General features: G+C 36.6%; 1 long non-coding RNA gene across 1 annotated transcript in view; it reads right to left on the reverse strand.

Moving 5' to 3' along the window:
• LOC125245226 overlaps positions 1-26,975 on the reverse strand; it is a 65,604-nt gene that overhangs the window by 19,451 nt on the left and 19,178 nt on the right. Inside the window, exons 4-5 of the long non-coding RNA XR_007179459.1 lie at positions 14,620-14,827; positions 12,334-12,369 (exon numbers count right to left, since the gene is read on the reverse strand). This is a non-coding gene — a long non-coding RNA (uncharacterized LOC125245226). The remainder of the gene's footprint in view (positions 1-12,333; positions 12,370-14,619; positions 14,828-26,975) is intronic.

The following is a 26,975-nucleotide window of genomic DNA, read 5'->3' on the forward strand; positions in this document are numbered from 1 at the left end:
ATCAATTACAACATCATGGCTGCGTAGAAGAAGGATCCGGGTACTGAAATGGCCAGCCTGCAGTCCGCTTTAATATATTGTGTTTTATTAGACAGGTGAGCAACTGTTCGGATACATTTATCAACAAACTGATCATTGTTATACAGCTCAACAAGGTTAGGCTCATTGTTTGAATTGTTTTCTTTATTTACCATGAGTACCATGTTTTACCACGCCTCAGAGACAACACTATTTTGTCTAACATAGCATAATCAGATTTCTAAAATGAACTGCATGTCATTTAACAACGGTCATATAATCATCCAGCTTTTGTTAATATGATATTCTAATATCGGTCTGACTGCAATGTGCAACCAGTGTCTCATGCAGCCACCGAGGAAATGCACAGAGTCATGTTAACACAACTTTCAACACACACTCAAATGTATTACTCTCGGCACCCAACTTCATACCGCTGTGACGATAATAAAACTTTAAAACATTTGCTCATCCATTAACATGATTTCTGCCCGAGGCCGTAGGATTGCTTTCCATTGGTGGAGGTGAAGACAACAACTCTCATGATTCCATGCACATTCACACTATCAAGCTACGACTTTGTTTTGAAGTGACCTCTAGTGGTGAAAATTACAAATTGTGCCTTTAAATTATGTCTTTATAGTAAATGTAGTAAAAGTTGAGGATGATGGCTGGCTTTAGGTCGATGCTAGCCCAAGATTATTTTCCTGCTCAGGTAAGAAAACATAGACTGTAAAAAATATGGACGACACACCTTCACTCTCTTCCATTGTAGAGAAATAAAACCGCCAATGTCCAAATATGGCGCTAACATCTCGGAGCCAGAGTTGCGCAGTAGTGAGCATGAAGTGGAAATGCAGTATCAAGGTTCTGCCCACACTCCCACAGAATCGCTAAGTACAGTTTACTGAACAACTCACTATGAAATAAACAGTTACAGAAATGTAGAAATTAAAGTTGAAGCTCCAATCTCCTCCCGAAAAGCGCAAAAAAAGTTGTCGATCTCAGATAATGTCAAACCCCCATTTTAAAGCATCAAATAACTAACTAAACTCAAATTTATTTAAAAAAACGAACACTTGAATTTTTATTAGCGTGATAAAAACTACCTAAAATGACAGAAACCATCTTCGAAAAAAAAAAAGCCGTTTGTCTCATGTCCCACTACATTACACGGAGACGGTGGGTTTTATTAGCTTTACTGCATCCAGCCACCTGGGGGTGATCGAAAAGTTTTGGCTTCACTTTTCAGAAAACAATGTAGCTTAAAATGTAGCATTTCACTGTGAACTCCACTTTCAAGAAAACAAATTACTATAAAACTTCTGGGAATCTATTTATAGATCCATTCTTTTTTTCTATGATATCCTGTTGTTAAAAACAGTGATGGGCTCTCAGAATCCAAAGTTTCTCTCAAGCTTTCATTCTGTTTTATCCATCCCCAAAGAGCAACGAAAACCACTTTAGGATCTGATTCATATACCCTGACAGGCATATAAAAAACCCAGTACGCATATGTAAAGTCTCATTTGTGCAGCACATTTCAACATCTGGTGGCAGATGTCTCAGACCTCAGAGTCCTCTGAGGGAACGTCTGTGTTCTCATTACTGCAGTCCGGCCACATCTCACTACTCTCATATATTCTGAGCTCCTACAGGCCACAAGCTTGTGTTTGTGTTAGTCAGGGCCGTTTATAGCAATGCAGGTTAACGCAATCCAAGACTGAATTTAACAGTCACCTTCAGGGAACCCATTTATACAGATCAACAATCATTATATAATGCAATTGTGCTGTTTATTATGTCTTGAGGTATCTACAGTTCAGTTAAAGGGACAGTTCACAGTTCGCCTAAAAATAATAGCAGAATGCAGAACGTTTAGTAGAATATCCAAGATACATATTTCCATTTGGGCTGCAACAACTAATTGATAAAAATATATATATATCGATAATAATCGATAATGAAAATCGTTGACAATGAATGTCATTATCGATTAGTCGTGTCTGCCCAAAGTGCACGGAAACTTCCACCAGTCACATCAAATTACAGCGCTAAATAATGCATTTCTATGGACAAAATGCATCTAAAAATAGTGGAGAAAACAGATTGAGCTGCTGCAGCAAAGGTACTTTATCCAAGCTTCCCAAAACATAAGAATTCTTTATTTTAAGCTTCAAGCTAATGCATTAACGCCTGCCAGGCGCTTTGACAGATGTGTGTACTGTTTAATGTTTAAAATTCTTAATGCCTTAAAATAGCTTGAATGTAACTCTACACCCTTGCCTCATTTAATATACACGGATTGACTACGCTTGACTACGTTATCAAACAGCTCATAATGTGTTGCTAATGTTACACAAACCATGTTCCCATTTGCGAGTCAGACAGCTGCCTTCTAACAATCAGTATCCTTACAAATGTTTTAAACAAATCAGAACGTCAGTAGAGAAAGGCATATAGTTCATCATAACATCGTAATATGCATCATACACCCGCCATATTGCTAAATTCACCCGATTTTTCATATCAACAGAAAAATATAGCGGGATAACCTTCTTTTGAGACTTTCTTGCGCGGAGTTAATGATATGCTAAAGCCCACTGGCACGTTGACTTGATTGGTTACAAGGTAGTTTGTGACGTCAGAAACACCAGCGATTTCAAACCGTGTTTTTGAAACTGTCTTTAGATCACTGCAGTTTTAAAGAGAAAATACTCAGCAATGGTGTTGACTTATGAATTTGCACATGGTTTGTCTTAAAGCATGTTAAAAACACAACAGACATATGAACAACATTAAAAACTTCATTTTCACCACTGGGGGACTTTAAAAGCAGTTAAATTGGTAACTAGAGGCCGCCCTGCTGCTGCAGTATGTAAAAGCAGATATCATTACTGTATTTTAGTGTGTTTGAATTCCCTGTGTGCGTGTGCTATTTCATATCTGACGTCTTTGGAAAGTAACACGGCTCACTTATGATTTATGCATGCCATAAATAGAAGATAGGAAGTGGAAAATTGAAAATGTATCAAAGCTGAACATTTGCTGCTTGACTTAGCAAAGAGAAAAGTCCTGTTTGCATGAGTGACTGCTCTGTGATTGGGGAAAAAAAGGTCTTTGTGACCAAAACGGTGTGTCCTGCCTCTGCATACAGGGCTTACGGGATGCTGCCAGAAGAAACTTTAATCAATATAGCATTTTTGTGCCTCACTATGCAAATTTAAGGCCTCTGAAGGAAGTTCATTATACGCACAGTCACGTTCACTATACCTGACAACACCCGATCGCTACATGTGCTTTGATGAAACATTTTTCACAAGCAATTAACTTCCGATATCTCATGTCAGAATTTTACACTGAGCGCATTGTTTATCCAGCTGATTCAGACGTGTTTGTCACCGATTATGTGCGGGTATAATAGCTCTGTCACTCGTAACTTTCACCTGACTGGACATGAATAGCAGTAATTCATATGAGGAAAAAGATGTTTCACCACTGGATATTAAGTTTATGCTACATCTATTAATTTGGGTAAATAAAAAGTTCATACGTTCAAACCTAACAACCCAAAAATATTGTGTTCCACAAGAGCTATAGTTAATTTTTCCAGTATTTATTTTGCAAATTTTTCTATATATCCTAATTATTTGTTAACATGTATTCATTACTTTAATGAGCTTATTGTTTCTGCCTTAAATTAAAACATTGTTTAAAGGGTTAGTTCACCCAAAAATGAAAATTATGTAATTAATGACTCACCCTCATGTCATTTCAAACCGTTCATCTTCGGAAAACAGTTTAAGATATTTCAGATTTAGTCCGAGAGCTTTCTGTCCCTCCATTGAAAATATATGTACGGTATACTGTCCATGTCCAGAAAGGTAATAAAAACATCATCAAAGTAGTCCATGTGACATCAGTGGTTTAGTTAGAAGTTTTTGAAGCATCGAAAATACATTTTGGTCCAAAAATAACAAAAACTACAACTTTATTCAGCATTGTCTTCTCTTCTGGAATCCTTTCCATTGAATTGATTCCATTGAATCCTTTCATCTGTCAGCGTTGGTAATGCACTTTTACGTCGCCGTGGTTGTTTTTTGGCGATTAGGACATCCGTGACATGCACCATTTTAAAAAATATAGCAATACCGAAATACAAACAATGTAGAATAGCTTGAATACAGCATGCGTCTCCCTCAGACTGTAAACGAAGCTCGGGCGCACTACATAACACGTCAGCAGCGTCTTACATCAGCAGGGTCACTGCGGAGTCGTGAACCACACTCCGGAGCAGAAGGGGGCGGTAATGCACCAATAAGCTAGATGCCAACCGCCGTAAAACAGGGAAGAAGAAGAAGCAGCAGAGTCATGAACGCGAATTGACAACAGACCCGGAAGAGAATACAATGCTGAATAAAGTCGTAGTTTTTGTTATTTTTGGACCAAAATGTATTTTCGATGCTTCAAAATGTTGTGGATGTCCTAATCGCCAAAAACAAACCACGGCAACGTAAAAGTGCATTACCAACACCGACAGATGAAAGGATTCAATGGAATCAATTCAATGGAAAGGATTCCGGAAGAGAAGACAATGCTGAATAAAGTCGTAGGTTTTGTTATTTTTGGACCAAAATGTATTTTAGATGCTTCAACAAATTCTAACTAACCTACTGATGTCACATGGACTACTTTGATGATGTTTTTATTACCTTTCTGGACATGGACAGTGCACCGTACATACATTTTCAATGGAGGGACAGAAAGCTCTCGGACTAAATCTAAAATATCTTAAACTGTGTTCCGAAGATGAATGAAGGTCTTACGGGTTTGGAACGACATGAGGGTGAGTCATTAATGACATCATTTTCATTTTTGGGTGAACTAACCCTTTAAATTAATAGATTGTTAACTAACTGCGTGATTTGTATACTGTATGTATACACGTCTGATAACAGATTGTAAATTTGTCATGCATTTTCTGTAAAGCTGCTTTGAAACGATATGTATTGTGAAAAGCAATATACAAATAAATGTAAAATGAAATATTTGTATTAGTAAATATTTAAATGTGATTTAAGAGCTGCAGCAGAGGGGAAGATTTTCAGCTAATAATGACTTAAATTTGTTCTGTTCCACACACAAAGCACAAAGTTCTTAAGACTCCGTCTGAGTCATATTGACTTTTTATATTAATTTTTTTTTTTTTTCGTCTCCCCTGGTCACTATATGCTACTTTATGCTGCACAATTAGCTACATATATCTCAAAAATTAAATTTTATTTCTGCGTGAAGAAGGCAGGGAAGAAAATATGCCATGTGGGACATGTTAGAAAGAGTCTGACCATTAGATTTCCTTCTCCACGTTCCACAGTCGGCACATCTACCTAATGAGAAGCACCAGAGATGTATTTTCAAAGCGACATCTCAAGTAGGCAGCTGCATGCTGAAGAGTGAGATCTTTACAGCAGGCTTTCCTAAATAATTCATGATTCTTGAAGAGTGTCAAGCAATAAAACCCCTTTTAGTCACAGACCACAGGTGTGTGGATGTTTACAGATGCTGTAGACATCAGGCCTGTGGGGATTCCACATAGATGTGACACCCATCAGAGGATTTCAGGTCTCTGTGAGGTGATGTCAGAAAAGACCCCCGTGTTTCCGGATGCTGTTTCTCTGATGCTGGTTCATGACCCGTGACATGAGAGACGATAAAACAACAAGCTGCAAAACGACGAGTGAAACTTCTTATCCAACCAGTAGCTCACAGAGCAGAGGAGTGCAGACCAGCAGATGTTCGTGACAGGGAACAGATCTAAACTCAGCTAACACTACATTTTTACCTTAAATACTTTTATCAACATTCTGGCAGCTTATTTAATATGTGCTTAATCCGTTTACATTTTGCTGTTTCGTTGTCACATGACATGTGCTTGATTAATAGTGTCAAATCTCAATGAAGCTCATGTGTTTGTCTGCTGTCCTTGGTGCTGAATTTTTGCATTAAAGGGTAAGTTCACCAAAAAAGGACAATTCTGTCATTAATTACTCACCCTCATGTCGTTCCACACCCGTAAGACCTTTGTTCATCTTCGGAACACAAATTAAGATATTTTTGATAAAATCTGATGGCTCAGTGAGGCCTGTATTGACAAGATAATTAACACTTTCAAATGCCCTGAAAAGCAACTAAAGACATTTTAAAATAGTTCATGTGACTACAGTGGTTCAACCTTAATGTTATGAAGCGACGAGAAAAAAACGACTTGATTTGGTGATTTCAAAACACTGCTTCAAAGCGTTACGAATCTTTTGTTTCGAATCAGTGGTTCGGAGCGTGTATCAAACTGCCAAAGTCATGTGATTTCTGTAAACGAGGCTTCGTTACATCAAAAGTGTTTCGAAACGTTTCGAAATTTCAGTGGTTCACATGACTTTGGCAGTTTGACACACGTCAATTAAATATGTCTTTAGTAACTTTCCGGACATTTGAAAGTGTTAAATATCTCGCTGGCAATGCAGGACTCGTATTTTATCAAAAATATCTTAATTTGTGTTCCAAAGATGGTCTCACGGGTGTGGAACGACATGAGGGTGAGTAATTAATGACAGAATTTTCATTTTTGGGTGAACTAACCCTTTATTGCAGAAAAGAGCAAATTTTAGAAGAAGTAATCATTATTATATTTATACATGCTTCATTTATTTTTTCTTGCTTCTGTCTCCAGGGACAGACATGTTTCCATATTGTCACTGTCTGTTTAGTTTCAGTTTCAGTTTATGGACTTTCTGTTTTACATTTTATGGTCACATGTTCTGTTTCCCGCCTTCATTTTTAGTTCATATGTATCACCTGTGTCTTATTAATCATCCTTGTTATGTCTGCTATTTAGTTTCCCCCTGTTCACTCAGTCTTTGTCCGTTCGCCGTTTTAGTAAGTTGTGTTGCTTCTCTATGCCTGTTAACCTGTGGATTACGTCATTAAACTAGTATTTGGATTTATAATCCTCGTCTGTGCTCCTTCCTACAACCAACCGTAACACACATATTCTCTCTTATGATTATTTCCTCTTATGGTTATTTATGTATCATAAAGTCTAGACTGGAATAAAACCATTGGAGTGGTCAGTCATCATTAACACTCATTAAGCCTCATGTGTTATTACAGTAAAAGTCAAATACTGCTCATTACATGTCAGAGGTGCTGCGTTCAGTTAATGAGTGTCACATACATGCATCTGACTGAGATCAAATGAGGCTGTTTCTCACAGGATCACTGATTTCTAATGATTTATATAACAGTCTGTAATTCTAAAGGCCATTTTAATGTTATGTAATGGTCATCCATTATTAACCATTGCTAAATGCATAAATGTCAAATACTGTAGCTGATGCAGCCTTTATGCTAATTACATGTAAGAGCTACTGCATACAGTTAAAGTCACCATGAAATCGAAATTGACTTTTCTTATTTTTAATTGAATATTGCAGTATTTATAATAAATGATTTATCCGTGCACATCTTTTTTTTTTATTCACGTGCCCTCGTAATCTTTAATCAAAATAACTTGCATCTCTTCTCATCTCTGATGATGTGTTTACTGGCATAAAGGGGCGGGACAAGCTGTCAATCAATTGAAATAACCACAACAATCCAACAATCTAATCAATTCCCAATGGTCAATATCAAGTCTTGTCCCTCATTTTTCTCATTCAGAAGCCATTTTACTTGAACATACTTCACAATCTGAAATTAGCCAGTTCCATAGTTTCTCACTAAATCACTGATTTCTAATGATTTATTAATTGTTTATAAGTCTGTGATTTAATGGTCATCCATTGTGAAACAATAACATGTTAAACTTTTTAAATATTTTTGAAATATTAAACTTAAAATTGAACACCATGATTTCACTTTCACCTGCAATTTAATGACATTTTTAACTTTGTTTCTGATCAAACATCACTGGCTGACAGTCGGAGCTTTGTACTTTCTGTGTGACCGTCTGTGAGCAGATCAGACACGAGTCAAGGACACAAAGACGTCCTCACTGGAGTGTGACTATTAGAGCAAACTTCATTGTTATTCTATCACTCATAGCAGGATTAGAAATATATCAGAAACTCTCATGTGAAGGTGAAGAGGTGCTGATATACTCAGATGAGGAGAGAAACACCAGAATTTTGTCCTACAAGAAGCCCTGTGACATTTAATCTATCGCTGCAGGGGAGACGAGAGATGGGACGAGTTTCATCAAAGTATGTCAACACTGGAGAGGAGGGTGAAAGACATGTCGCAACCTCACGATTGCTCAAGAAAACTGATATAATGAAATTTGTGTGTGGTTTTTCACCAAATAAGTTAAATGGAAACCCTGCCCTGCAGCCGATTCCAAAGATGTCACTGGTCATGTCAATCACAGTGCAGTTTGTTATTTAATTTTTCCATTTTAAAAGAAAATAATGTTGCCCTTCAGGACTTCTATAGTTTACAAGCTGGTTCATATCTGATCTTATACTGGCCAAAATTCCATTAAAATTCCATTAGGAGGCTGTATTATTTGAAATAGTTTAGGCCACACCAATAGACATGCATGGAAATAACATAAAACGTTTAATTAAAATGTGTAATAGGCAAATTAAAACATGCAAATTGTAGCAATATCACATTTGGTCTGTGTATTACTGGACTTTTTCTATTCTGTTTCCTGTGATTGCATTGTTTCTATGATGATTCATTGTTTGAATGATTCTCTTCATCTCGTTCTCAGTTCCTTTCAATGATTATATTTGTATATATAGCCCTGTGTTTATGTTCTATGTCTGATCTCCTCATTTTACAGTGGTTGTTCTGATTGCCGTGTTGTTGTATTCCAAGATTCTGCAAAGTGTTTTTAGCCAGCTGAATGCGTTTTTGATTTGAAAAGCGCAAGAAGCGGGAAGTGGAATATGGGTAAAAAATGCGTTTTTTAAAAGTTGAACTGATTTTAACCATAGACTGTAAAAAAAGATGGATGACGCGACGCCGCTTCCTTCCATTGTAATGAACTGAAGCCAAAACGGACGCCGATGGGCGCTGACATGTTACGCAAAAAAAAAAAAGTTTGGAGCCTGGGCATGCGCAGAAGGAATCGTCAATGGAGCCCGGAGGCGGAATCGCGGTATCAAACTTCCGCCCAGACGACTGCGTCATCATTGATGTTTTTTAAATAGGCTATATAAATTATACACAATTTAAAATTCTACCTATAAAATAATACGCTATTCTGTTTCTAGAGCAATAGTATTTTTGAAATAGCAAATTCAGTAGATAAACTCAATATAATATGCCACTAGAAACAACTCTAAAATGTCAGAAACGGTCCTGCCATTTTAAATAAAGGGTTAAACTAACGTTACAGGAGATCGATTGCTGTAGACAGTGCTCTAGAGTAAGCTATCATTAGTTTTATCCTGCTAATTATTATTTTATACCCATAAAAATAATTAGTAACTGCCAGATAACGATCACCTGCTTTTTCCCGTCATGGCTAACGTTAGGCGTGTTATCTTAACTAATAACGTTTATTAATTAGCTTATGAAGCCCACATTTAACGTTACCGAGAAAAGCTTAGATATCCGTCAGATCCTGTAGGTCGGTTAGTACAGTTTACTGCTGAACAAGTCATTTTGTTGGTGTGAAATAACACAGAAATTGAAAATTAATAGTTAGTTATTAGGGGTGTGACGAGATCTCGTGTCACGAGATCTAGCGAGACTAAAGTGTGACGAGATTTCTCGTCGAGGCGAAAAGAACTCGTGATGTTGCCATGACAGAGTGTTAGGATGATTAGGAAAGAATATGCCACCGCTACGTTTACATTACGCCTCCACTGTCCTTTTGCTTTGTGTTTAAATAAAAAACATTTAATTAAGTTGGATAACGGTCACCGCCGCTCCATATTCACAGAGTATGCGCGATCGCTGAAAGTGAAAGTAAACGCGCGCGCGCATTCAAACGCGATTTCAATACCCCGCATTTTGAAAGCGTCTCCCTGATGAATGCAAATATCTCTCAATATGAAAGCTATTTTAGGCTGGGCAGTGTAGTTGTAACCATCTCTTAGCTCTGTATCAAAGAAAAAGTTGGTCTTATTTGCACTTTGAATATTGAGAGAGTGCGATTATGGTTTCAACTTGTAAAGTGTTAGCATAAAAATGAATAACAGTTTTCTCTTAATCTTATTAAGCACAAACAGTAAGGTTTCATTTGTTAACATTAGTTAATGCACTGTGAACTATCATGAACTAACAATGAATGACTATTTTTATTAACTAACATAAACAAAGATTAATAAATACTGTAGCAAATATATTGCTCATTGTTAGTTGATGTTGATTAATATGTTAATGTTAATAAATGAGACCTTACTGTAAAGTGTTACCATTTTTATTTTTTATTTCTATGATCAGTTTGTGGAAAGGAGTTCAGTTAGGAGGTCAAAAGTTGTAGAAGCTCATAAATCATGTACAGTAAGGTCTGAAGAGACTGAAATCATACAAAAGAGAAGTCAGTCAGTTGAGTTTGTGGCAAAACCTTTTACAGTACTTGAGTATTGTTGTCTTTTACTGCATATGATAATTCATACTCAGAAAGTAGAACTGAATGACATTCATTATAAGATGATTAGTTAAAACATTTCAAATACACCTGCAGAATATTTTTTCTAGTCATGTATTTCGCCATTGAGGATTTCTTAAAAATAGTGTGTAAAAATCTTGTCTCGTCTCGTCTCGTGAACTCAATCTCGAGTCTCGTCTCGTCTCATGAGATACCTGTCTCGTCACACCCCTATTAGTTATATATCTTCAATCTCCCCTCGAAGCCCCGACAGTCCTCAGAGAAGCTGTCAATCAACTGTGAATCACGACGACACGCCCCGTTTCTATAGCACCAAATTGCTAGCTAAAATCAAACTTATCACAAAAACGAACAACTGAATATAAATCAGCGTGATAACAACTACCTCAAATGACCAAAACCATCTTTCGGAAAATTTTATTTGAAGCATAATTTATTTTTATGTTTTGTCTCATTCGTCTGCATTGAGAGGGTGGGGTTTATGACCTGTACTGCATCCAGCCTCCAGGGGGCGATCAAAGAGCCCACAGCTTCACTTTTCAGGACGTATGATGCACACCCGATTTCAACTTGAGCACAACATTTTTAAAACGACATGTCATGCGCGAGACGCTGCAAAAGACGCAAGACTTTAGCGCAAAGGTTTTGCATGTCCGTCTAGAGCATTTACATAGAAAAACAATGGAAAAGTAGCGCAGTGGAATTGAAAAATGCGTTCTGTGTGAACAGCCCCTTCGGAAACTACGAGACTGTCCTCCTCCAAAAAACGACCCTATATTTACATATTAAAGTCATGCGCCCTCTAGCTGGAGTAAAAATAATGACAGTGTCGTGTTACGTCTGTCGCCATGAAATGAGTGTTCGTGATTTTTTTTTTTTTTTTTTTTTTTTGTAAAGGAAATTTGTCACCTAGCCATCACCAACTCTCTTGACGACGAGACCCTGAAGACCTTGTTCCGGATCGGGTCTACTTTCAACCACCCCATCAACCTCAAAGACACCACTGTACTGGATGGAGATCGTCATTAGGGTTAAACTTAGTATTTGACTTTTATCAGTCTGACTCTTCAACTGTTTGTTTGCTACGCACACAACTGAGAGTGTGACGTACAAGTGATAAATTTACATTTAAGTAGTAGTTAAGTCCACCTAATATAAAGTGGGACCATACATACTGCACCATTAGGTGTTTGTGAAGTGCTTATGCAAAGCAGAAGAAGCAATGTTGAAAACTTGTACAATGACATCAAGAGGCACCTGGGGTGCCAGTTCAGTCACATAATAACTGAAAAATGGGGGGGAAAGCCTCCAGAAGTCACTGGAGTTCATGAATTTGAACTTCAAATATTTATCCTGAAGGCAGCTTTAAAAAGTTTAAAGTTCCACTTTGCAGGCAGAACCGTTGCACTCGATCTGGTGGCTCTGGTGAGGCAGGTAATGTTTTAAGATAATTCTGTCCCTGCATTTGTTTAAACATGCCATACATGTTTAAACAAACATGAATGATTCAATTTGTCTGTCTCTTTGAGCTTAAAGATGTTGCATTGATTGGTTTTGTGTGTGTTTTTATGTGCTCTTATCAAGTCAAAAAAGGTGTGATTGCTTAAAGTTTGTCAAATTTGTTTTACCTGTCAGTTTAGTTTTTTAAAAGTACAAATATCACAAAAGTGAAAATTCTGTCATCATTTACTTACCCTCATTCAAAATTTCCAATCTTGTATGACTTTCATCTGTGAAACACAAAAGAAGATATTTCAAAAATTGTCTGTCTTTTTATTTTCTCCATACAATTAAAGTCAATAGGGTCCAATGTTATTGGGAGCCCAAAGCTTTTCAAAATATCTGCATTATAGTATAATAAAGTGAAAATTATTGGACTTACAAAACTGAATATATATGTATACAGTATGTAAGTTATATACAGTGCCCTCCACAATTATTGGCACCCTTAGTAATTATGAGTAAAGGCGGCTGTGAAAATAAATCTGCATTGTTTATCCTTTTGATCTTTCATTCAAAAAAATTCACAAAATTCTAACCTTTCATTGAAGGAAACGGATTGAAAATGGGGGGAAAATCACATTATGAAATAAATGTTTTTCTCCAATACACATTGGCCACAATTATTGGCACCCCTAGAAATTCTTATGAGTAAAATATCTCTGAAGTATATTCCCATTCATATTTACATTTTTTTTAGCACACCAGGGTGATCATAAACATGAAATTGTGCAGCCATGACTTCCTGTTCCACAGGAGTATAAACATGAGGAAACACAAAGGCCAAATTCCCTTAATCATTCATCACAATGAGAAAAACCAAAGAATATAGATCTGATGTGCAGCAAAAGATTGTTGAGCTTCACAATATAGAAAGTGGCTGTAAGAAAATAGTTAAAGTATTGAAAATCCCCATTTCCACTATCAGGGCAATAATTAAGAAGTTCCAATCAACTAAAGATGTTACAAATCTGCCTGGAAGAGGACGTGTGTCTAAATCGTCCTAATGTGCGGTGAGGAGGAGAGTTTGAGTGGACAAAGACTCTCCAAGGATCACAGCTGGAGAATCGCAGAGACTTGAAATGTCAGAAGGCCTAAAAAAATGATCAAACATCACCTACATCCCCACAAGATGTTCGGGAGGGTTTCAAGAAAAATCCTCTGCTCTCATCCAGAAACAATCTCCAGCATATTCAGTTGTCAGACAAGACTGGAACTTCAAACGGGACCGGCTTCTATGGTCAGACGAAACTAAAAAAAGAGCTTTTTGGCTGCAAACCCACCAGATGGATTTGGTGCACACATGGATAAAAAGTATCCATGCCCACGGTTAAATATACTGCTGGATCTTTAATGTTGTGGGCCTATTTTTCTGCTGGAGGTCCTGGAGATCTTGTTCAGATACATGGTATCATGGATTCTATCAAATACCAACAGATAAAAAAATCAAAACCTGACCGCTTTTGCTAGAAATCCAATAATGGGCCGTGGTTGGATCTTCCATCAGGACAATGATCCAAAACAAACATCAAAACCAACACAAAAATGTGTCACTGAGCACAAAATGAAGCTTCTGCCATGGCCATCTCAGTCCTCTGACCTGAACCCTAAAGAAAATGAGTGGAGTGAACTGAAGAGAAGAAGCACCAACATGGAGCTGGAATCTGAAGGATCTGGAGAGATTCTGTATTAAGGAATGGTCTCTGATCTCTTGTCAGGTGTTCTCCAAACTCATCAGGCATTATAGGTGAAGACTCAGAGCTGTTATCTTGGCAAAAGGAGGTTGCAAAAAGTTTTGAATAAAAGGGTGCCAATAATCGTGGCCAACGTGTTTTGGAGAAAAACATTTATTTCATAATGTGAGTTTCCCCCCACTTTCATTTATTTTCCTTAAATGAAAGGTTCGATTTTGTGAATTTTTTGAATGAAAGATCAAAAGGATAAACAATGCAGATTTATTTTCACAGCTGCTTTTGCTCATAATTACTAAGGGTGCCAATAATTGTGGAGGGCACTGTATATAGTATAGTATATTGTAAGTTCAATATATTTCCTTGAAGGATTTACTTTGAGACAATTTACACTCAAAATTGCTTGTAAATTTAACACACTGAATTAATCATGAAATTTTGATGTAGGAAAAAAAAAAAAAAAAAAAAAAATATATATATATATATATATATATATATATATATATATATATATATATATATAGAATTTTTTTATTTTATTTTATTTTTTTTTATTTTTTTTCCCCCTATTGATTTGACATCAATAACTTAAATACACTGTGGTCTGTTCATCGTTTAATTTAACTCTGGATATATGGGTCTGTCTCTTAAAACTTAGTAAGCGAATACACTATGATAATGATCCAATACTTTGATGCACAAAAACAGGTAGCAAGCACTAATAATGGGTAAAATTGCACATTTTAGTTCATTGCATTACTTCTCAGTACTGAAAATAAACACACTTACATATTAAACATTTCCCTCAGCTGTCATCTTGGGTGTGAAGTACGAAGTAACCAAGAACGGATATTTGTAATCCCAAATCTGGCTTCATACATGAATGTGGCTGATCTCTCTTATCAAAGCTAAATGTTGTGTCACTTCCTTGTCTACATCTGCTCCGGCTCAAGGGCGAGACACTCTGAGACACTCCAGATCTCCATCCTCAGAGAATCTGCAGTGATAGAGAAGAGCACATACATACAAATGTGGAGATTAGCAGCTGTGTTCACTGAGAGCTGGAGGGTTTATCTATTATCTGTTTCCTTTGGACCCCTGCGCTTCGCTGCTCTCTGGGGAAAATCCAGAGCGACTCAAACACACACGGAGAAAAGCTTCGTTAAAGAACCGCTCAAGTGTTTTTGCCTTTGAGGTGCAACAGGTTTGTGTGGGGGTCTCTGAATCAGACCATGACCCAGATGACACAGAAAAGCTGCAAATAGTTTTATATACTTGGAAATGTAAAGCAACCGACACCATGATGTCAGCAGATCGATTTGACTATTAAAATGATAATCTGTCTGGGAAATTCTCCAGTCGGCCGGAGAGAATCTAAAGCGTCTAAAGGTTTATGCGAACGAGTCCCACACAGCGCCTGGAGATATGCAGATTCAATTTGAAAACACACATATAAAATGAGTTCAAGAGATTTAATGAGAACCAGCTCCCAATTAAGCAAACATGAAGCAAGAAAAAAAACAGGAGAAAGGAGAGGAATAGGATGGAGGCTACAGGCACATGAAAAATAAGCTTGGAGAAGTTAAACGTGACAAAAGTGCAAGTAGCCTATTTTCTCTGAGATGAACTGCAGTGGCTTCTGTGTTTTGGTGTCCGAGGTCAAAAGGGACGAATATCACAAAAGCATTTAGTTTTTGTCACATAGATGATAACAGGTTTGCTCAGGCACTATGGCCACATTGTTTTGTTCCTCCAGTTTGATTACTGACCTTGAGTTTCCTGCATGAAACCCAAAGGGAGAAAATGAGGCATGAACAGGTTTTCAGATGTTTTCAGCACATTCACATCCTCACGTTGTTGACTGAGACAAAACTAAACATTTGATTAAAAGCTTCAAAGAGCTTTAAGGTATTTCACAACCTGAACCAAACTAAAAAATTCCCTTTTGATTTGTATTTTTATTAATACGTATCACTCATTGAAGATCTGATGATAGATGTTAGATCTGTCAATGACAAAATAAAGGGTCCCACTTTATATTAAGTGGCCTTAACTACTAAGTACTTACATCAAAAAATAAGTACAATGTACTTATTGGGTTCATATTGTATTGAAAAACACTTTTACTGCTATTGAGGTGGGATACGGGTAAGGTTAGGGAAAGCTTTGGTGGTATGGGTAGGTTTAAGGGTTGGGGTAAGGGTTAAGGGATGGGTCAACAGTGTAATTATAAATGTAATTGCAGAAATTAATTACAGATGTAATTACATGCAGGTGTTTTTAAAATATAAGTACAATGTAGAAACATGTATGTACACAATAAGTGCATTGTATCAAATCATTAATTTAAATGTAAGTACATAGTAGTTAAGGCCACTTAATATAAAGTGGGTCCTTTTTCTGTTGGATCTTGGTGTCTTGTTAACAAAATAAGCCACTGTAGGGGTCTTGGTGGAGGTGGATTATCGAGCATTGGATTGCTTCCATGTTTTTTATTTGTATCGGTCAGTCTGAGCTTACTTCAGCACAAACTCAAATCTCTTCCCCAAACTCAATAACTCATCACATTCCTGGCTGCTGATAGAAGCCCCAGGCACTTCTTCGGCTACTCAAAATGTTTCTGGCCTCGCCTCTTCCTTACTAGACTGTCAGAATTTAAAATGATCAGCACATTTTTCCATATGCCCATCTGAGAATCATCTGAGAATCAGAAATCAGCCTCGATTATTGCAAAAAAAGAGGAAATAATTTATTTCCAAAATGCATAATGTGTTGTTACAAGTAACCATTATGACATATAACCTTTAATGAAACCCCAAACTCTGATGAAGTAATAAACATTCAATAATGTATAAAAATCGAACACATTTACATTAGTCAAGTCAATTTATCAACCTGTTTACGCATGAAGTTTTGCAGTTAAGTTACAATTAACAGTAACTTTTTCAAAGGGCCATGCACATTCCATGTTCGCAAATATTTTAGTGAATTGACTAAATGCTTTAGAATATTTTCAAATTTATCTGCATTTAAGTTTTAGTGAATTTTAGTGAATAAATATATAATAATAAATATATGCAAATTCTTCTTTTATTGAAAATCATCAGTTTTTAATTTTGATAGAGAGGATTTTTTCGTCGACTGAGAATCCAAAGACTGTTACTGAGTTTTTGAAATGAGCGCATGCGTAAGAACAGCCCCCCTCCTTCACAGCTCATTTCAAAGGAACGCCTCCCACGAGTATTGGAACACGAGTGTTTACCAAAGGCATTCGCTGTGTCGTGTTAGTGGATTCATTATGTCGGACTCACCGCAGGTAACTCATAATCTGCAGTTGTTACTCCTGTCTCCTGACAAAAACATTGCATGCGGCGCCTGTAGAGTGTGGAAAGGTACTGGAGCGCGCAGCCGCGCTCGCCTCTCACAAAGAACGTCACGGCAGTGATTGACAAGCCAGAGGGCCAATCGTTTACGAGATGACCGTGTAAACGATTGGCTGATGTTTTTAAGGCCCTACCTCATGCACAGATGATGTATATTAATATTATTACTTTCAGTGCACCTAATAAATAGTCTTTTATCAGTTAGTAAAGACAGTTTCAAGTAATATTGCAAAAATGTATAAAACAAAACATCCTCTTTAGCACCTTTAAGCAGACTTTTCAGCAGTTTCTTTTAGCTTCAGTGTATTAATATAAAATTATCTTTTCCATCTGGAGTCAAAGGTTTCTTCTCTATCATTATTTAATCATACAGCTCTAAAAGCAAAAGAGCACATCTAGGATTTCACCACGTTATAAACATCTTCCACGAAACACTGTGAAAATGGGCTTGTGGGTGTCTTGGGCATCATACAGGCGTTTGTAAGTCAATCTTGGAAGGATATAATGGCATGAGGTTTCATGTAGACGTGGTGGGATTGGGAAGGAAGCCATTTCTCACTCTATTTTCATGATGTTTGGAGAAAAATGAAGCTCAGGAGCAAGCAGGGGGGGATCTGAAAGAAACACATTTGCGTAGGACCGGCAGCAGAGGCTTTGTGCTCTGACTTGATGTGGCACATTAAGATGGCATGCAATGTATGAGGCTCTATGGGCATCTTATTGTCAGTGGCGGAGGCAGAATTTGCTTGTCATATTGAACTGTTTTTGAAATTCATGGAAAAAATCATGCATAATTTAACTTTTTATTTCTGTACACTTGCATGTCATATCTCTAAAATGGCTATTTTGAGAGTTTTTCTTTCTCATTTTAATCAATGGTTGTGTTACATAAATATATCTTGCTGTTTTCTGCGCTGGATCTGCCTGTTAAATGATATGATGCTAAAGCAACTCTTGTGTTTGAGAAAAGATAGGTTGTGTCTCTTGTTGTCAACTCTTATTATAAAAGTCGGCATGAAACGGAAGTTGCGATAGTCTTTTCTTTCCAAATGTGATGTATAACTGAGTGAAACACTTCTAGAGCAAGAAAATTTGTAGGGCGGGACTTGATTTTGTCCATCGGGAATTGATTGGATTGTTGGATAGTTGTGGTTTGCTATTGCTGTGATGTCATGTGAGAGACAGGTTGTCCGAGATGGTCCTCACTGCAGAACACGAGATCCAGGAGGCGAGGTTGGATCCAGATCCAACTCCTCCCACTTTACATATCCCTAAACCTACCAGTCTCCACCCCCTGGATCTCATTTTCTGCAGTGAAGGGCTACTACATCGCACATCATCAAAGAAGAGAAGTCACTGCAAGAGGGAGGGGAAGTTAATTTGATTAAAGATTACAGGGGCACATGAAAAATAAGAATTGTCCATTTTAATTTTATGGTGACTTTAAAGTGTCGCTGCAATTGCTGACTGTTTTTGACCTTTTCTTCTTTCAAAGCCTTTCACTGATATTATGACAAGGTTCTCTGTCACAAGTATTAATGTTTTAATGTGTAGGGCCGGATTTAAGTCATTCTGATTACAAGATTATTATATATGATTATATATCAGCATGTGGCATTATATTATTATCATTTGACCAAAATCAAGCTCAAATGAGGTCACTAAGTTTTTGACCAGCGAATCGTGTTTTTTCCATCATTAGAATGGCTGCATCTGAGGCAGTAAGTGCATAGTATTGCATTTTCATCAGCTGTCATTTATTACTCACCCTCATGGCGTTCCACACCCGTAAGACCTTCGTTCATCTTTGGAACACAAATTGAGATATTTTTGTTGATATCCGATGGCTCTTTGAGGCCTGCATAGCCAGCAATGCAATCTCTCTCAAGATCCATTAATGTACTAAAAACAAATTTAAATCAGTTCATGTGAGTACAGTGGTTGAATATTAATATTATAAAGCGACGAGAATATTTTTGGTGCGCCAAAAAAAAACAAAATAACGACTTATTTAGTGATGGCCGATTTCAAAACACTGCTTCAGGAAGCTTCGGAGCATAATGAATGCAGTTTGGTGGTTTGACGCGATCCAAATCATGATTCGATACGCTGATTCATTATCCGAATCTTCCTGAAGCATGTCCTGCAGAGACCTGTACTTGCATAATTCCTGTAATTAAGAGATTCTTGCTTGTAAAAAGCGGTCGAGTCCGTTTGGAACTTGTAGTATGCTTTCAACAGTTAAGGAGATTTCATACGACTCTCGTCAGCGCTGACCAATACGTTAATCTCTATGAAATAATATTTCAGCGTTATTTGGCGCTGTCTTGCACGTCAGCTGAGTCTTATAGGGTGCATTCAGTTCAAATAAAACTTGATCCGTTTATGCACGAGTAAGCGGTTTAGAGCGTTTGGGTTTATTAATGATTTAGCTGTGTCTTATTTCATTTAATTTTGAAGGCTGCATCCTCCAGAGGATGCGGTATACGGAGTGTACATTATACATGTTATAATATTAAGATAGAACCACTGCACTCACATGAACTGATTTAAATATGTTTTTAGTACCTTTATGGATCTTGAGAGAGGAAGTACCATTGCTGTCTGGCCTCGCTGAACCATTGAATTTAATAAAAAATATCTTAATTTGTGTTCCGAAGATGAACGAAGGTCTTACAGATGTGGAACGGCATAAGGATGAGTAATAAATGACATTATTTTAATTTTTGGGTGATCTAACCCTTTAACCAGAATTAAACGAGATGTCCTTTGTAGGACACATGGGCAGGAAAGGAAACAGGAAGTATCACATTGCTATGCCGGCAGCGTCATTGCGCTCTCACAACAGTCAAATGAATGAAAATTATTTATAAATTTGGAAAGTATTTGAAAACAAAATGTATTTACTTGTATTTAAAATGTTTTATTTTGGGTAATGCTTGAGGAGCTGAGGTGTATGTACAACAGATATCTGTTGCAGAGACAAAAGAGAAGGATATTAAGAAGAACAAAGTTTAAAACAAAAACAAGCTTGAAACTATTTACATTTAAACACATCTTCGCTTGTACTGTACATGTATATATGCCGACGCCGCCATTTTTTTTATTTTTCAAATAAATGACAATTGTTAACAGCGACGTAAAGAATTGTGGGCTATCTGCAGCAGCGAAGGATACACCTCATGCATCCTCCGAATTCCTGTGAAAGAAGGACGCATTCGAAGTTCGCATTCGGAGTGTCCTATACTTACTTTTCTGAAATGATACAGCCTCAATGACGTATGCAACCTTCGAATGTGACCTGTGGAGGACGTAGCCTTCGAAATGAGACAAAGGCCGCTCACACAGAGCGCGTCTTTGCATCTAAAAACGCGAGACGCAGCACTCAGGAATGGTTTTTAAAAAAGCGCAGTGTAGAACGCGAGCGTCTCGAGACGCGCCTTTGAGACGTGATGCAATAATCACGTCTCAAAGACAATAACAGAAATAATGGGCAAACAGCAGAATTGACAGATACATGGAAAGTTTTGACATGGAAAAAAAGAAAATAAGATAATAATGAGCCATGTTGCAGTCATATAAAACAGTTGTCATGCCAACGTGCTACTGTAAACAGAAGCTCGCAATGCTTGCCCCGCCTCCGAGTTCTTCTGATTGGTCGACTGTTTTGTAACTGACATTGATGAGCGGCGCTGCATGTAAAAGTTGAAATTCTTTTAACTTGACACGGCGTCTTAAAAACGAGGCGCTCTATGTGAGAGGCGCCGCAAAAGACGCGAGACACGAGCGTAACGGTCATGCACGTCCGTCAAGCGCGTGTTTACATAGAAAAAAAATGGGAAAGTAGCGCATTGGAATAGAAAAACGCGTTCTGTGTGAACGGTTCCTTAATGTCTCACTCATAAACAGTCACTTGCCACCACCTGCTGGCGTATCCTGCACCTGAAATTGTTGAACAATCCAAGTAGTTGAGACTTTTGTAGTCCTCGCTCAGTGTTGCCAAGTCTGTGGTTTTCCCGTGGAATTGGGCTACTTTTACAGTTCCCACGGGTTGTTTTTCATGTCCGCGGGTTGAAGCGACCCAAATAACATGATATTTAGCCCCTGGAATGCGACTTTTACCTGGGGAGCCGCCAAAAACGCGGATTTTACCCTGGAATGCGATTGGGCGGGTTTTGAGTAGCAATTGGGCGGGTTTTGTTGTGAAAAACCTGGCAACCCTGTCCTCGCTGCTGTAGCGTGAATTACAATGATGTATTTTGGTGCCGTACGTTATCTTTAAGGGCAAATTCCAAACGGCTTTTTTGCACCTTTGAGGGACGCCCAAAAAAAAAAAAAAAAAAAAAAAAAAAAAAAACAGGAAGAGCTCTTCCACAAATTTGTTAGCATAGGGAGCATGCAGTCACTTTGAGGACATAATTTAATCGTTTATGGTCATGTGACCCAAGGTGACAAGTCCTTGCGATTCATTTTAAAGGTGCCCTAGAATTACAAATTGAATTTTCCTCTGCATAGTTAAATAACAAGAGTTCAGTACATGGAAAAGACATACAGTGAGTCTCAAACATCATTGCTTCCTCCTTCTTATATAAATCTCATTTGTTTAAAAGACCTCCGAAGAACAGGCGAATCTCAACATAACACCAACTGTTACGTAACAGTCGGGGTGTACGCCCCTAATATTTGCATATGCCAGCCCATGATCAAAGCATTAGACAAGGGCAGCCAGTATTAACGTCTGGATGTGCACAGCAAAATCATCAGACTAGGTAAGCAAGCAAGTACAACAGTGAAAAATGGCAGTTGGAGCAATAATAACTGACATGATCCATGACTACATGATATTTTTAGTGATATTTGTAAATGGTCTTTCTAAATGTTTCGTTAGCATGTTGCTAATGTACTTTTAAATGTGGTTAAAGTTACCATCGTTTATTACTGTATTCACGGAGACAAGAGCCATCACTATTTTCATTTTTAAACACTTTCAGTCTGCATAATTCATAAACACAACTTCATTCTTTATAAATCTCTCCAACAGTGTGTAATGTTAGCTTTAGCCCGTTAGCTGCAGCCTAGCTACTATCAAACTCATTCAGAATCAAATGTAAACATCCAAATAAATACTATACTCACAGGAATCGATGTATGCGTGCAGCATGCATGACGAACATCTTGTAAAGATCCATTTGAGGGTTATATTAGCTCTGTGAACTTTGTAAATGCACTGTATTATAGTCGACAGCTCAGAGGGGGCAGGGAGCGCGCGATTTAAAGGGGCCGCAGCATGAATCGGTGCATAGTTAATGATGCCCCAAAATAGGCAGTAAAAAAAATTAATAAAAAAAAAATCTATGGGGTATTTTGAGCTGAAACTTCACAGACACATTCAGGGGACACCTTAGACTTATATTACATCTTGTAAAAAAATGTTCGATGGCACCTTTAAATATAGATATGGCGGGAGAATTGGAGTACACATATAAACAGAATAATTCAAGTTGTTTAGTTTTATTGTGATATATTACACACATTCTTGTAATGCATTTCATATTAAGTGGAAATGTGTTTAATGCTTAACTTATAAAGTTAAAAACAAATCGGGAACACATACACATGCATAAAGCATATTTTTAAAACTTCATTATAAATGTACATTTATCTGTATCATCTTAACAGCAATAATAAGATATCCCTATTGTCACTAAAACTTAAGGCCTGTTCACACCAAGAACGATAACTATAAAGTTAACAAATGATAACTATATTTGCATCCACACCAATGAACGATAACGGTATGTTTAAGCTCATGCACTGCGGTTTCAAAGTGTTTACATGTTTTTGCTGGTCTTGTTGCATTTACACAGCAGATGTCCTCAGCATGCTATGTTTCAAGTGAATAGCTAGTGTAATCGATCTAATAAGTGAATTTAGATGACAAAGTCAATATAGTCGAATAAAAACAACGCCTATAGTCTTTTTCATTGCAACTTCAAAGGATATGTTCGAAATCGCCCCCCTATACCCTCATTCACTATTCCCTACATTACTGCACTAATATAGTCCACTTGAAGGAGTGAACGAAACAAGTGAGTGAATTTGGATTTTGCATAGTTTTGCTTGCTGTTTAATAATCATTTGAAACTTAGCAAACTGGCAGCTCCAGTAGTAATGAATATTTATGTTGAACTCTGCCATGGAAACTGGCATGTACAAACCTTAATTAAATGATTTAATGATCAATTTAAAAGGAATTCATAGCTATATGATATTATGCTGGACCAGCATGCTTTGGAAAATTAATGGATGATTGATTCAGCTGCGGGCGCCATCTCCTGGCGAGATGTGGGAATTCATTCAGTGCGCGACTCACAGTGCATTATGGGTATTTTCTAGCTGTTGAGCGTGCTTCGGTTGTACACTCGTTATTGCGGTGCATTGTGAGATTGAATGAGTGAACTCAACATCGTCCACTATGGTTTCAGACACCACTACAAATGGCTGTCCCCTCAAATAGTGCCCTATTTAAGGGTATATGGGGTGATTTCGGACACAGCCAATGTTGTTGAAACTAGTGCTATTTTACGTTAGACTGTTTGCTAGCCTGGCACAATGATCTCTCTTCAAAGGTGGTTTGACTTGTCCAAAAGTGGTGGCCTTTTCTGGACCTCATAATATATAATGCCGATAATGTCGTCTGCAATTTTAAATGCGCGAGCCCTTAAATTAGAATGGATTCTGATTGGCTGTCAGTGTTTTATTGTTCAACAGCTGAAAAAAAATCATTCTGAAAGTGATCCCAATGATGTCGTTTCTGTATAACGTTATAGCTGTGGTGTGGACAGTGCTATTCATTTACATTTAGAACGTTTTTTAGAATTATATCTTTATCGTTATCTTTATAGTTATTGTTCTTGGTGTGAATGGGCATTTAATAATATATATCTTATTTTACATTCCACAGATGAAAGAAACCAGTATACCTTAAAGAAAGCATGATTGTGGTGCAGTGTAGCTCAATTTCACACTCTTTTAGTTACATATATCAGTTCAGTATTCATCTTCTTGACTTATTGGTTTCGCTGATATGGATTTGAGCACTTGACTTCCTGTACTAAATATCATCCATGATGAGAGTAGGAAATTACTTACAGATGGTAACATGGGGAGAACATGATGATAGCAGAACTCAAAAGGATTGTATTTCACTAACAGAAACCACATTAGAAAAGGGAATAGGTCTTCAACCCTGCTTCTGGAGACCCACTGACTTTTATGAAACACACCTGAACCAGCTAATCAAGATCTTCAGAATCACTTGAATATTATGTTGAAACACGTCTGAAGAAACTTCATTTGGTCAATATTTATAGCTTTTATAGCTTGTATGTAATAAAAGAATTTAGTTATCAGTATCGTTTTTTTTACTTTCAGTATTTGAGTTAAAGCAGTGTATTAGACACCATTCGACTGTAAGTGCTCTGAGAAGTGGACTTCACAGGGCATTCCACCATCTTAAGTGAGCATACATGTTCATTTTGAAGGGCACTGCAAATGGCATGAGGAGACATCGATACATCATTTCACAGAAAGTCAAGAGAAAAATGTGCACCAGTTATTGTGCAAGACAGCACCAAATAATGATGAAACTTTATATTATAGGTATTAATGTACAGCCAGGCCAGCATTGATGACAGTCACGTTAAATCCCCTTATCCGAAAAAAAAGTTTGAATAAAATAAAGGCAGTGAAAAAAAGTTGAGGCTCCAGTGTTTTATTAAGTTTAATTAGACCAAAGTTTGGTTTGTACGGAAGAGGATTAGGGCCAAGCAATAATAAAAAAATAAAACCATCTCGAGATTAAAGTTGTTAAATTTCAAGAAAAAACTCGTTAAATTTCGAGAAAAAAGTCGAAAATAAATTGTTGAGAATAAACTCGTTAAATTACAAGAAAAAAACTCGTTAAATTTCAAGAAAAAGGTTGAGATAAAATGTTGAGAATAAACTCATTCAATTACGAGAAAAAACTTGTTAAATTTCGAGAAAAACTAGTTAAATTTCAAGAAAAAAGTCGACATAAAATGTTGAGAATAAACTCGTTAAATTACGACAAAAAACTCGTTAAATTTCGAGAAAAAAGTTGAGATAAAATGTTGAGAATAAACTCGTTAAATTACGAGAAAAAACTCGTTAAATTTCAAGAAAAAAGTCGAGATAAAATGTTGAGAATAAAGTCATTAAATTACGAGGAAAAAGTCGTTAAATTACCAGAACAAAATTGTTAAATTATGAGAAAAATTTCGTTAAATTTCGAGAAAAAAGTCGAGATAAAATGTTGAGAATAAAGTCATTAAATTACGAGAAAAAACTCATTAAATGACGAGAACAAACTCGTTAAATTTCAAGAAAAAAGTTGAGATAAAATGTTGAGAATAAACTCGTTAAATTACGAGAAAAAAACTCGTTAAATTTCGAGAAAAAAGTCGAGATAAAATGTTGAGAAAAAAGTCATTAAATTACGAAGAAAAAGTCATTAAATTACGAGAACAAATTTGTTAAAATATGAGAAAAATGTCATTAAATTTCGAGAAAAAAGTCGAGATAAAATGTTGACAATAAAGTAATTAAATTACGAGAAAAAAGTCGTTAAATTACGAGAACAAACTCGTTAAATTTCGAGAAAAAAGTCAAGATAAAATGTTGAGAATAAAGTCATTAAATTACGAGAATAAAGTCATTAAATTACGAGAAAAAGTCGTTAAATTACGAGAATAAATTCGTTAATTTAATGACTTTATTCTCAACATTTTATCTTGACTTTTTTCTCGAAATTTAACAACATTTTTCTCATAATTTAACGAATTTGTTCTTGTAATTTAACAACTTTTTTCTCGTAATTTAATGACTTTATTCTCAACATTTTATCTCGATTTTTTTCTCGAAATTTAACGATTTTTTTTCTCGTAATTTAACGAGTTTATTCTCAACATTTTATCTCGACTTTTTTCTCGAAATTTAACGAGTTTTTTCTCAAAATTTAACAACTTTAATCTCGAGATGGTTTTATTTTTTTATTATTGCTTGGCCCTAATCCTCTTCCGTAGGTTTGTATAAGGTTGTTTGTGGGTATAAAGTGCACAAAACGTTACAGTTACAGTGCAAATTGGCTAATAGTTGAGTACCAATATGCTATTCAGTTTTTATACTTTGAAAAATGGCTAATATTTTAATAACCCATTATAAGGTAATTGTAGTGTGTTTAGGAAAATATCAAAATAAATTGTTAATCGCATGTGTCATATATGTGTGTTTAAAATGTATTTTGTAGGAAAAGTCAACTTAGTGAATTATCAGTGGCATAATTACAATTGTCTATTTCAGGTTACCATACAAAGCTAATAATAACACAGTGACAGAGAGATGAGCCACGTGTTTTATGGACATGACAGAAGAAATTGAACATATTTATGAACTGGTGACCCTATCACCAAAAGATACCTAAATCCAATTTCAGACCCAAAGTCAGTATGAATGCAAAAAGAAATGGGTTCTTTTTCATTCTTTTCACCTTCTGGTCCATGTAACATAGCCTAAGTTTTCAAGATAATGACAGTTTGGAAAAATAGAATCCAATGTCACAGTATCATTTTGTGATTCACATGCACGCTGTATCTGTCTGTGATAAAGTCTGCTTTTGTTAACAATATTATAACTTCACCATAACAACAACATTTCCTATCTCCATACAAACTCTGAGGAACA

This window comes from Megalobrama amblycephala, linkage group LG14, assembly GCF_018812025.1.
Source record: "Megalobrama amblycephala isolate DHTTF-2021 linkage group LG14, ASM1881202v1, whole genome shotgun sequence".
NCBI lineage: Eukaryota > Metazoa > Chordata > Actinopteri > Cypriniformes > Xenocyprididae > Megalobrama > Megalobrama amblycephala.